Raw genomic sequence first — 12,127 nt, 5'->3', positions numbered from 1 at the left:
TAGACAATATGGTTCTCCAGAAAATATACTAATTAACGGGAAAAGGCATCTAATCAATATAACTTTTCAAACAATTGACTAGTCTTAACAACTGTCACCAGTTTGATGCCAACACATTGACAACCAATACATATCGGCATAATCAAACGAATAAAAGTCTGTAAACAAATATATAACAAATATTTAATGCTGAACCCCTAATATTAAACACCATTTATTCACTAAGTCAGTGTTTCCCAACTCCAGTCCTCCAGTACCTCCGACAGCACACATTGTTGTCATAGCCCCAGACAAACCTGATTCAACTCATTGAGGGCTTGATCATTAGCTGACAAGTTGAATCAGGTGTGCTTGTCCGGGGCTACAGCAGAAATGTGTGCTGTTCAGGGTACTGGAGGACTGGAGTTGGGAAACACTGCACTAAGTTGATGGTCTAGGATCAAGTTTTACAGCTTTCTTATTTCATTATTTCAGATATTTTGCATATGATAAAGCCACATAGAAGGTCAGAGAAAATTACAGACACCTCTGATAATATGAAGTACCCAAAATCGCCACTAGATGTATTGTGATAAATTACATATAATCTTTGAAAGATATCACCATTCTGGTAGTTTACTGGTAAAACTTAGAAAGTTACTAATTATATACCCTCCCTTTGCAACCCAACATACCACACACAGTACAGTCGCCAAGGATGTATCAAGTTGAACACTAGACCTACAGTACAGAACAGTTCAGTACCAGCATGGACGTATCGTTCACGACCACACACACCCCACCTATAGTCCTGACCCAACACCTAAATATCATCATGGGACACTTTAAACTTGAATCTAAATGGCTACATAGAATAGTGCACTGAATCTCTCTCCCAGACACCTGGATGTCCAAAATCAACCCTGTCCAATCACAGAGAGGAATGTTTTGTCTGGGCTGTTTGGGGTTTATAGCGGTGCTGCTTTGTACAAAGAGCCTTGACACTTGCTACAATAACAGGAGCTCAGTGTGGGTTATTGGAGATCTGGGGGCTCTCTTCTGAGTGAGTGGGACCGGCCTGGCGTACTGTACACAGCAGCGTCAGAAGTTCATGCCCTCCCTGGGGCATTCACACAGTAAAAACAAAGAGATCACACAGGCTGCGCTAGCGAGAGCTACGCTAACGAGGCTGATCGTTACAGTGGCGCCACCTGTCTCCCTCCTCCAATTAGGCAGAACAAGACCAAAGTGCTAATCAACCAGCCGACCAGCCCAGAGGGGAGAGGAGAGGAGAGGAGAGGAGAGGAGAGGATGAGAGAGAAGAGAGGGGAGAGGCGAAGTGGAGAGAGGAGAGGAGAGGAGAGGAGAGGAGAGGAGAGGAGAGGAGAGGAGAGGAGAGGAGTGAGGAGAAGAGGAGAGAAGAGGACAAGAGAGAGGGGAGGAGGGAAAGAGAGAGGGGAGGAGGGAAAGAGAGAGAGATGAGGGGAGGGAAAGAGAGAGAGGGGAGGAGGGAAAGAGAGAGGGGAGGAGGGAAAGAGAGAGAGGGGAGGAGGGAAAGAGAGAGGGGAGGAGGGAAAGAGAGAGAGGGGAGGAGGGAAAGAGAGAGAGATGAGGGGGAGGGAAATAGAGAGAGATGAGGGGGAGGGAAAGAGAGAGAGATGAGGGGGAGCCAGAGAGCAAAAGCCATGGCAGATTAAGAGACACCTCTTTCTCCGTTTACAGCCCAGGCAAACTGAGACAACATCCAAAGTTAAAATACTTTAATTACGAAACATGAAAGTCAAACTGAGAGTCCTGATCGGTGTGTCTGTGGATGAGCAGATGAATTGTCCAGTGAGAGTAGGAGATGAGAGGTCGAGACGGGAGGGCAAATACAGACTGGCCGCACAGTTGGAATAGGAGCGAGGCGCCCAGAAGGGCTGAGTGCTCCCTGAGGTTCACAGAAGCTGTAATTATGGGGAAAAGGGGTGTGTGTTTACAATATCTCACTCTCCTTAACAAGCACTGATTGTGTGTGTGCAGTGAGCGCGTGTAGGAATGTTTGAGCACAGCCAGAGTGCAAGGAGAGTTCAGGGAAGAGTTTGGTCAACGGACAAAGTGGTTTGTGTCAAACCTATCAAAAACAATATACACACCGAAATATAAGACTGAGGTAATTGGAGCGTGTTAGACTAGCCAGATAAATGAAACAACATTTTGTTCTGAAGAATAGTATTGCTGCCCAAAATAATTTCTAATGATGGAGACAGAGGCTCAAAAAGACAGGGGTTTTCTATTAGTGCATTAATTCATGTCTTGATAAAAATGTGTGAAGTGTACATATACATTTGTGTGTGTGTGTGTGTGTGTGTGTGTGTGTGTGTGCAAGTATGGGTGTTTGTGTGTGTGCGACAAGAAACAGAGAGTGAGAGAAAAAAGGTAGAGAGAGAGAGAGAGAGAGAGATAGATAGATGGGCATACTCTCTGCCCCCAACCACAATGAGGGCACACAGCCCTGCCCCCCTGTGCCCCAGTAGGTTTAGGACCATCCGTCACGCTTGGCCTCCCAAACATAGTCTAGTCTCTGTTGGTTCTAGAGGGACCAGTACAGGGTGTAGTGCTGCTGTAGTGCAGAGCTGGTAAAACTATTTCTGGAAAATATATTGTGATAAATTCTATTTAATTACCACTAAAATCCCATGAAAAACGATAGAACAACAAACCAAATAAATATGTATTGCAGCCTAGGGGTAGGTAAATGGGGGTTTCCTCCCTGTCTCTTCTCTGGCGGTGGCGGTAATGATGAAGAACTGTAGATTACGCCTGTGCACTGCGGAGGCCCGTCAGAGGCTTGACCACTTTGGCCATTCAGAACATTGAGAAGAAACTAAATTCACTGTGTGTCTGCCTTGATGTTCATTAAACACAATGGACCCCCTCTTGCGCAGTAGAACCATGAAACGATATGTGAACACTTGGCCTATTGGCTATTGGTTTGAGACACCGGGCCCGTTCTAGCTTGGTATGTCAGGGTGGGAAATTGGAATTGAGAATTGCGCCAAGTTGGAGGAAGTAATGCATTTAGGTTATATCTTTTTGAGACGCATGCATACACCACAGCAAAAGCTTGATTTTAAAACAAATATCCCACAATTTCATGTATGAATAATTTATGTTACTACCTAGTTGCTTTTTTTATACCAAAAAAAGGCTTGCGACTGGTACTTGGTCAATTGATTTGATGATTTAATCTATGCTAATCTAATCAAATCAAATGTTATTAGTCACATGCGCCGAATACAACAGGTGTAGTAGACCTTACAGTGAAATGCTGAATACAACAGGTGTAGTAGACCTTACAGTGAAATGCTGAATACAACAGGTGTATTAGACCTTACAATGAAATGCTGAATACAACAGGTGATATTAGAAATGCTGAATACAACAGGTGTATTAGACCTTACAATGAAAATGCTGAAATGCTGAATACAACAGGTATAGATAGACCTTACAGTGAAATGCTGAATACAACAGGTGTAGTAGACCTTACAGTGAAATGCTGAATACAACAGGTGTATTATACCTTACAATGAAATGCTGAATACAACAGGTATAGATAGACCTTAGAGTGAAATGCTGAATACAACAGGTGTAGTAGACCTTACAGTGAAATGCTGAATACAACAGGTGTAGTAGACCTTACAGTGAAATGCTGAATACAACAGGTGTATTATACCTTACAATGAAATGCTGAATACAACAGGTATAGATAGACCTTACAGTGAAATGCTGAATACAACAGGTGTATTATACCTTACAATGAAATGCTGAATACAACAGGTATAGATAGACCTTACAGTGAAATGCTGAATACAACAGGTATAGATAGACCTTACAGTGAAATGCTGAATACAACAGGTATAGATAGACCTTACAGTGAAATGCTGAATACAACAGGTATAGATAGACCTTACAGTGAAATGCTGAATACAACAGGTGTAGACCTTACAGTGAAATGCTTACTAACGGGCCCCTAACCGACAGTGCAGTTTAAAAAAATATGGATAAGAATAAGAGATAAAAGTAACAAGTAATTAAAGAGCAGCAGTAAAAAAAAATAACAATATATACAGGGGGGTGCCAGTACAGAATCAATGTGCGGGGGCACCGGTTAGTTGAGGTAGAATGTAAATGTAGGTAGAGTAATTAAAGTGACTATGCATAGATGACAACAGAGAGTGGAAGTGGTGTGGAGAGGGGGGGGGGGGGGGGCAATGTGAATAGTCTGGGTACCCATTTGACTAGATGTTCAGGAGTCTTCTGGCTTGGGGGTAGAAGCTGCTTAGAAGCTTCTTGGACCTAGACTTGGCGCTCCGGTACCGCTTGACGTCTGGTAGTAGTGAGAACAGTCTGTGACTTGGGTGGCTGGAATCTTTGACAATTTTCAGGGCTTTCCTCTGACACCACCTGATATAGAGGTCCTGGATGGCAGGAAGCTTGGCCCCAGTGATGTACTGGGCCGTTTGCACTACCCTCTATAGTGCTTTGCGGTTGGAGGCCGAGCAGTTGCCACACCAGGCAGTGATGCAACCAGTCAGAATGCTCTCGATGGTGCAGCTGTAGAACCTTTTGAGGATCTGAGGGCCCATGCCAAATATTTTCAGTCTCCTGAGGGGGAATAGGTTTTGTCGTGCCCTCTTCACGACTGTCATCGTGTGCTTGGACCATGTTAGTTTGTACCCTCCTGTAGGTTTTCACTCCAACCCCAGTTGTAACACATCAAGGAACTTGAAACTCTGAACCTGCTCCACTGCAGCCCCGTCGATGAGAATGGGAGTGTGCTCTGTCCTCTTTTTCCTGTAGATCACAATCATCTAATTTGTCTTGATCACGTTGAGGGAGAGGTTGTTATCCTGGCACCACACCGCCAGGTCTCCTCCTCCCTATAGGCTGTCTCGTCATTGTCGGTGATCAGGCCTACCACTGTTGTGTCATCGGCAAATTTAATGATGGTGTTGGAGTCGTGCCTGGCTACGCAGTCATCAGTGAACAGGGAGTACAGGAGGGGACTTAGCACTCACCCCTGAGGGGCCCCTGTGTTGAGGATCAGCGTGGCGGATGTGTTGTTACCTACCCTATAGATATATACCATGTAGTCGTAGGCCTATTAGGCTACAGCCTACAGATAGATATATACCATGTAGTCGTAGGCCTATTAGGCTACAGCCTACAGATAGATATATACCATGTAGTTGTAGGACTATACCATGTAGTTGTAGGACTATTAGGCTACAGCCTACAGATATATATATACCATGTAGTTGTAGGACTATTAGGCTACAGCCTACAGGTAGATATATACCATGTAGTTGTAGGACTATTAGACTACAGCCTACAGATAGATATATACCATGTAGTTGTAGGACTATTAGGCTACAGCCTACAGATAGATATATATACCATGTAGTTGTAGGACTATTAGGCTACAGCCTACAGATAGATATATACCATGTAGTCTCAGGCCTATTAGGCTGTACTGCAAATGATTGTTGTTTTTTCCTGAACTGGCCGAATGGCAGAGCTATCATTCAGCTATCCTTCAGAAAGACAAGTTGGTTCAACGTCATTGTGTGATCCTGGCGCTGTGCATTCAGAACCACGAAGGGCGCTCCAATCGTTTAATAGAACACTCTTCAAGATCAGTTCCCTATGCCAAATAATTCAAGAAGATGGAAATGCAGACGCTATTCCCATGAAACTGATTGAGATCCATCAAATGATTGGCATGCAGATGCAGTTTCAGCAGTAACACTTGAAGAAGTATCATTCACGATTGACAGTGATGATGGCCTATTTTGAAACGAGGTATGCCTAACTCTGTGTTTGTGGGTATTAAAAATATAAGATTTTCTTGAGACAATAATGTGTGGGCATAGGCAGACATCGCAATTGGAGGATGCATTTTATGCATATAGTATTTTATAACAGGGCTCTCCAACCCAGTTCCTGGAGAGCTACCATCCTGTAGGTTCATTCCAACCCTAATCTAGTACACCTGATTCTAATAATTATCTGGCTGATAAGATGAATCAGGATAGTTACAACTGGGGTTGGAGTGAAAACCTACAGGAGGGTAGCTCTCCTGCAACAGGTATGTTCTATACCCTGTTCTATGATAGGCTATTCAATAGGCTACATCTGTCGGTACAAGCTTTGATTGAGGAAATGATTTAATTTACCCCCCCAAAAAGCACTATACTACTGGACCAGTATCTCTGAACCACAGAGCCCTGCTTTACAGCATCACAGTCTAGTTTCTGTTGGTTCTACAAAAGGACCAGTATCTCTGAACCACAGAGCCCTGCTTTACAGCATCACAGTCTAGTTTCTGTTGGTTCTACAAAAGGACCAGTATCTCTGAACCACAGAGCCCTGCTTTACAGCATCACAGTCTAGTTTCTGTTGGTTCTACAAAAGGACCAGTATCTCTGAACCACAGAGCCCTGCTTTACAGCATCACAGTCTAGTTTCTGTTGGTTCTACAAAAGGACCAGTTTCATGGCACCACAGACATAGAAATAAAAGTAATAGAACGGGCGTCCCAATCCCCATTCAATTATAGCATAATGGGTGGACTGGTGGACATTGTGAGTGTACCCATAGGAGCAAAGCAGGAAGTGAAAGCAGGAAGTAAATGCAGGTGCCCCAATCAATCTGTGCTGTGATTTTTGAATCAACTAAATTACAAAAAATACATTCCATTGCATGAGGCTATTCCCATGCAGTTAGCATAATTTGAATTAACATTCTACATTACCAAGGAAATTGCATCACAATACCAGGCAGCCATTGCGAGTGTACCCATCTGTATACAATTCAAATTGCCAGGGTTAGAGGTTCCAAGCCCGTTTTATTCACAGAGCTGCCCTACAGCGTCATATTCTAGTCCAGGGATGGGTTGGGAGCCACCAAAAATCTTAAATCATACCCACACATGCAGTTAGAGCCGGCTGATGCACAACTGACTGCTGATGCACAACCGACTGCTGATGCACAACCGACTGCTGATGCACAACCGACTGCTGATGCACAACCGACTGCTGAAGCACAACAAAAATTCGAAATTCTAACTCTCAACAGTAATTTGAGACCTCGACTGAGTTCCCAAAAAATATAAATAATAATCATAATATTTTTGGGGGGGAGGAAATTGATCTGTGGGCCTGCAAAAGGGGGATGGCTCGTCCCTGATCAAGTCTCTTATGGTTCTAGAGGGAACCACCAATCACAGTCCAGTCTCTGTTACAGCGGGACTCAGCGTACCCCCAAGCTTCAGCCTCTCACCCCCAAGCTCCAGCCTCTCACCTCCAAGCTTCAGCCTCTCAACCCCAAGCTCCAGCCTCTCACCTCCAAGCTTCAGCCTCTCACCCCCAAGCTCCAGCCTCTCACCCCCAAGCTCCAGCCTCTCACCTCCAAGCTCCAGCCTCTCACCCCCAAGCTCCAGTCTCACACCTCCAAGCTCCAGTCTCACACCTCCAAGCTCCAGCCTCACACCTCCAAGCTCCAGCCTCTCACCTCCAAGCTCCAGTCTCACACATCCAAGCTCCAGTCTCAAACCTCCAAGCTCTAGCCTCTCACCTCCAAGCTCCAGTCTCACATCTCCAAGCTCCAGTCTCACACCTCCAAGCTTTAGCCTCTCACCTCCAAGCTCCAGCATCTCACCTCCAAGCTCCAGCCTCTCACCTCCAAGCTCCAGCCTCACACCCCCAAGCTCCAGCCAATCACCCCTCTTCTCTACACTTCAACCCTTCACACCCTTGTTTTGTTCCCTTGACCACTTGCCCCGTCTCCAAAATAGAGGTAATACAGAGAGTAGAGGGTTCACTCACCGATGTTCTTGTGTCTCTCAGTTTTCAGCTCCCAGCTATTCCACACAACCAAGATGTATAACTTGTGAATCGGTCACCTGCCCAAGACGAGAGTGAGACAACAAAATTACATCTCTGACAGACTTCAAAACTGACAATGCTATCCATCAGGAATAAAATCAATAGGGAGAAAGCAAAGTGAAAGGGGGAGAAATAGAGACAGAGAAGGAGAGACTCAAATACACAACATAGAAGGACAGTTAAAGTTTGAGTGGACAAAGCGAAGGAGACAAAGAAAGAGACGGAAAAGGAGAAGTATTTTTAGCCTGCGCTACACATGACTGACTGTCACAAAATATTATTGTGCCATAAGATGTTAGCCTGTTTTCCACGGTCACACACAGTACTGGAGTCACACAGCTGTTGTTGCAGACACATTGTATCACAACACCGGTAGAAATGTAAGGTGAGGAGGAGAGGTGTTCTGGGCTTGTTCTCTTTCCTCTTCCAGCCATCAATCAATCCATCAACTAATTCATCACATTTTATATACAAATACCTTTTCAGATCAACATTTGTCACAATGTGCTTTACAGTGATCTGGACTAGAACCCAACGGGCAAGCAGAAGCACATCCTCTCTCTTCATCATTCTCTCCTTTTCTCTAGTCACCCTGTCCTCCTCACAGGACAATGACTGGAACGTCACACACAGCTCGCCTACAGATTACATACAGATTACTTATAACACACACTCACTCAAAATTGCTGTTTGAATGATGGGTGGCCATGTTGTTTCTGTCTGAGTGATGGGTGGCCATGTTGTTTCTGTCTGAGTGATGGGTGGCCATGTTGTTTCTGTTTGAATGATGGGTGGCCATGTTGTTTCTGTCTGAGTGATGGGTGGCCATGTTGTTTCTGTCTGAGTGATGGGTGGCCATGTTGTTTCTGTTTGAATGATGGGTGGCCATGTTGTTTCTGTCTGAGTGATGGGTGGCCATGATGTTTCTGTCTGAGTGATGGGTGGCCATGTTGTTTCTGTCTGAGTGATGGGTGGCCATGTTATTTCTGTCTGAGTGATGGGTGGCCATGTTGATTCTGTCTGAGTGAGGACACACACACACATGGCACAGCTCCTCTCTATATCCCACTGAGACTGAGGGAGGTCATAGTCCTTCCTGACACCCCCCAGGCTCTCTCCCTCTCTCAGCAGAGCAGAATGTTCTCCTGGTTCCTCTGCAAAATGGGAGCCCCAGCCAAACTCATTAGATAGTGACACAGATACAGACCCAGCCTCAGATGCACATTTACTTAAAGAACAGTGCTGATGCAAAGTTTGGTAACAGAATGATGTCACAAACAGCATAAACTTTGCATCTGCACTGTTTTTCAAGTAAATATGTTTTTGCTAAATTTTCTGTGAAAATTGTTAAAGGCCCATTGCATGAAAATTCAATTTTCCTGTGTTTTATATGATATTATATAACAGCTGACGAAATTAACACTGCAAAAGTGTGAGATTTTTTTTATCAGTGTTATATCCTGGTAGTTGCTGGTTGAAAATACAATATATATATATATATATATATACATTCTAATCAGCAGGTCTGTGTGGGCGGGAGTTTTGGCTTTCCATGGTGACATCACCATGCTGTAAATTTGTTAATAGACCAATAACAAAGAGAGTTCCAAACCTCTCTGCCAGCTAGTTTTTAGTTTTCCCCTCCCCACTCAGAACACTTCCTGACAGTCCTAGCTGAATTCTTGCTTAAGAAAGAGGTTTTCCTAAAACGTATTTTTTCCCATTTTAATGGAATTTATTACAGTAAGGTACTTAATTGTTAACCAGAAATGATTTTATACTGATATAAAAATGGCTGCATTGGGCCTTTAAAAGTAGTCCTTGTCCATAAAGTTGTATGGTTTGTTTAACTTTGCAATCATTGGATTTTGTCTCAGTGTCACTCTGCTACCGTTGAATTGCCCATCTGCTGTTTTACTGAACTCTTCCTGAACCCAGCAGCACCAACTAAGCCATTGGAGGACAACACAACATCAACAAACGCACTGCCCACTTTTATCCAGCTGTGTAATGACAAACACAACAGAACACAAACATTCGTTATTTAATCACCATCTTGACTGAACAATTCTCTGCCGACTCATGTCCTGTATTTCCACTTGTTGTTTCTCCGTTGTCACCACTGTTGTGGGTAAGACTGGTCCATAGGAATTGTAAAAACAGGTGATGTTTTAACCACCTCCTCCTCCTCACCCTCTTTTCCATCCTGCTCTGAGGACCGTGTCTGAGTGTTAAACCATCTGTTGCAGTGTCTCCTGCGATGGGAAGCCTGTGGGCCCTGAAATCCTGGCAGGGAAACCCTGTGTCTGGTCTGCTGGCTGACTAATGGCTCATTTGTCAATCAGACGCTGCATTCCTTTATTAGGAGAAATGCTCAGTTTGGGTCTTGCCCCAGCCCAGTGGAAAAGACAAGATGGATTTGGGGTGGCAGGGTAGCCTAGTGGTTAGAGCATTGGACTAGTAACTGGAAGGTTGCAAGTTCAAATCCCCGAGCAAATCCCCTGAACAGGCAGTTAACCCACTGTTCCTAGGATGTCATTGAAAATAAGAATTTGTTCTTAACTGACTTGCCTAGTTAAATAAAGGTAAAATAAAAAATTAAATAAAAAATGACAGTACAACTCACTCTCTCTCTCTGCTCTGGAGTTGTAAGGCTTAAAATGCAATTATGTAGATTGGTAAAATGTGTACTGTACAGTCTGTGTTAATCACATGAATAGCTTCCAACATAACACTTTATAGATTCACAGAGTTTGATCAACATTTGAAACACAATGAAGTCAACAACCTAAAGTCTATAAATACATATCCACAGTACCACACTCACATCTGTCCCACCCTCCACTGATCCAGCCCTCCACTCTGACAGAACACATGATGGAAAAACAGACACCTGCTGAGAAAACAATGTCCAAATGCAGCTCTGAGGGGTATACTACAGAACAGGATCAATGAGTTAGCCAGGAAGCTTTGATAAACAACAAGAAATGCTGATTTTCTGATTCATTAAGAAAGCAAAGCATATATATTCAGCACCAGTCAAAAGATGGGACACGACTACTCATTCAAGGGTTTTTCTTAATTTGGACTATTTTCTACATTGTAGAATAATATTGAAGACATCAAAACTATGAAATAACACATAATCATGTAGTAAGCAAAAAAGTGTTAAACAAATATATTTTATATCTGAGATTCATCAAAGTAGCCACCCTTTGCCTTGATGAGAGCTTTGCACACCACTCTTGGTATTCTCTCAACCAGCTTCATGAGGTAGTCACCTGGAATGCATTTCAATTAAAAGGTGTGCCTTGTTAAAAATTAATTTGTGGAATTTCTTTCTGTCTTAATGCATTTGAGCCAATCAGTTGTGTTGTGACAATGTAGGGGTGGTATACCGAAGATACCAAGTCCATATTATGGCAAGAACTCAATTAAGCAAAGATAAATGACAGTCTGTCATTACTTTAATAATTCTTGATTGGTTATACGCTGAGCTTTCATGAAATTGATTTAGATATTCTTGGAGCAATACAGTACTCTTGATAGACTATATTAAATCTAATGCATTCAAATCTAAGATCACTCTGAGCCAGTGGAAAGACCTGGGTTTCACAACTCTAAACCCTAAAGGGCCTTTGCTCTAGCTGCTGTTTCTTCATGGATCAACCATAGGGAGTTTACTCACTCAATCAGTGGCTGATAAAAATGTATGGCGGAACAATAACCACCATTAGAGTTGTGCTTGTTACAACGCCAAACATCGCCAAACCTTCAGGAAAACATTACAGATATGAGTAGGACCACATACTCATCATAATGCTGCATAATAGTTGGTGAGTTGCAATCATTGAGGCAACCGCCTTCTGTCCTTCCAGATACACAGAATGCAACCGAAAAAAACACGTCATTTGATTAAGCAGGCTAACAGCTAATGAATTCAGAATCCAGAACCAAATCTAGACTCTCATGCAATACAAGTCTGTCACAGGAGATGAACAAATCACATGACTTTGGAGTGATTACATCCCTTGATTTGATTGCTCAGGCATTAAGACATTTGATTATCTCAGGTATTAAAACATCCTGAGTCATTAAAACACGACAGAGACTGGTGTATTGGCTAAGAGTTACTATACACAGGACGCACAATATATGGGAAAGGCTACAACAAGCAACGTTAAGTACTCTGACAGCCTTACAGTTGGAACCTGGATTCA

General features: G+C 43.3%; 1 protein-coding gene across 2 annotated transcripts in view; it reads right to left on the bottom strand.

Annotated features, from left to right (window-relative positions):
* The window catches only part of LOC115119318 (bone morphogenetic protein receptor type-1B-like), a 177,020-nt gene that overhangs the window by 100,823 nt on the left and 64,070 nt on the right, over positions 1-12,127 (bottom strand). Inside the window, exon 3 of one of the 2 annotated variants that reach the window (XM_065007475.1) lies at positions 7,848-7,924. The gene's annotated coding sequence lies outside the window, so the exon portion shown is untranslated. Of the gene's footprint in view, positions 1-7,847; positions 8,111-12,127 lie in introns of those variants that run through there. The other variant, XM_065007476.1, reaches the window with a different exon arrangement.

The sequence above is a fragment of the Oncorhynchus nerka genome, linkage group LG22, assembly GCF_034236695.1.
Source record: "Oncorhynchus nerka isolate Pitt River linkage group LG22, Oner_Uvic_2.0, whole genome shotgun sequence".
Classification (NCBI taxonomy): domain Eukaryota; kingdom Metazoa; phylum Chordata; class Actinopteri; order Salmoniformes; family Salmonidae; genus Oncorhynchus; species Oncorhynchus nerka.
This window is presented reverse-complemented; position numbering and strand designations above follow the sequence as displayed.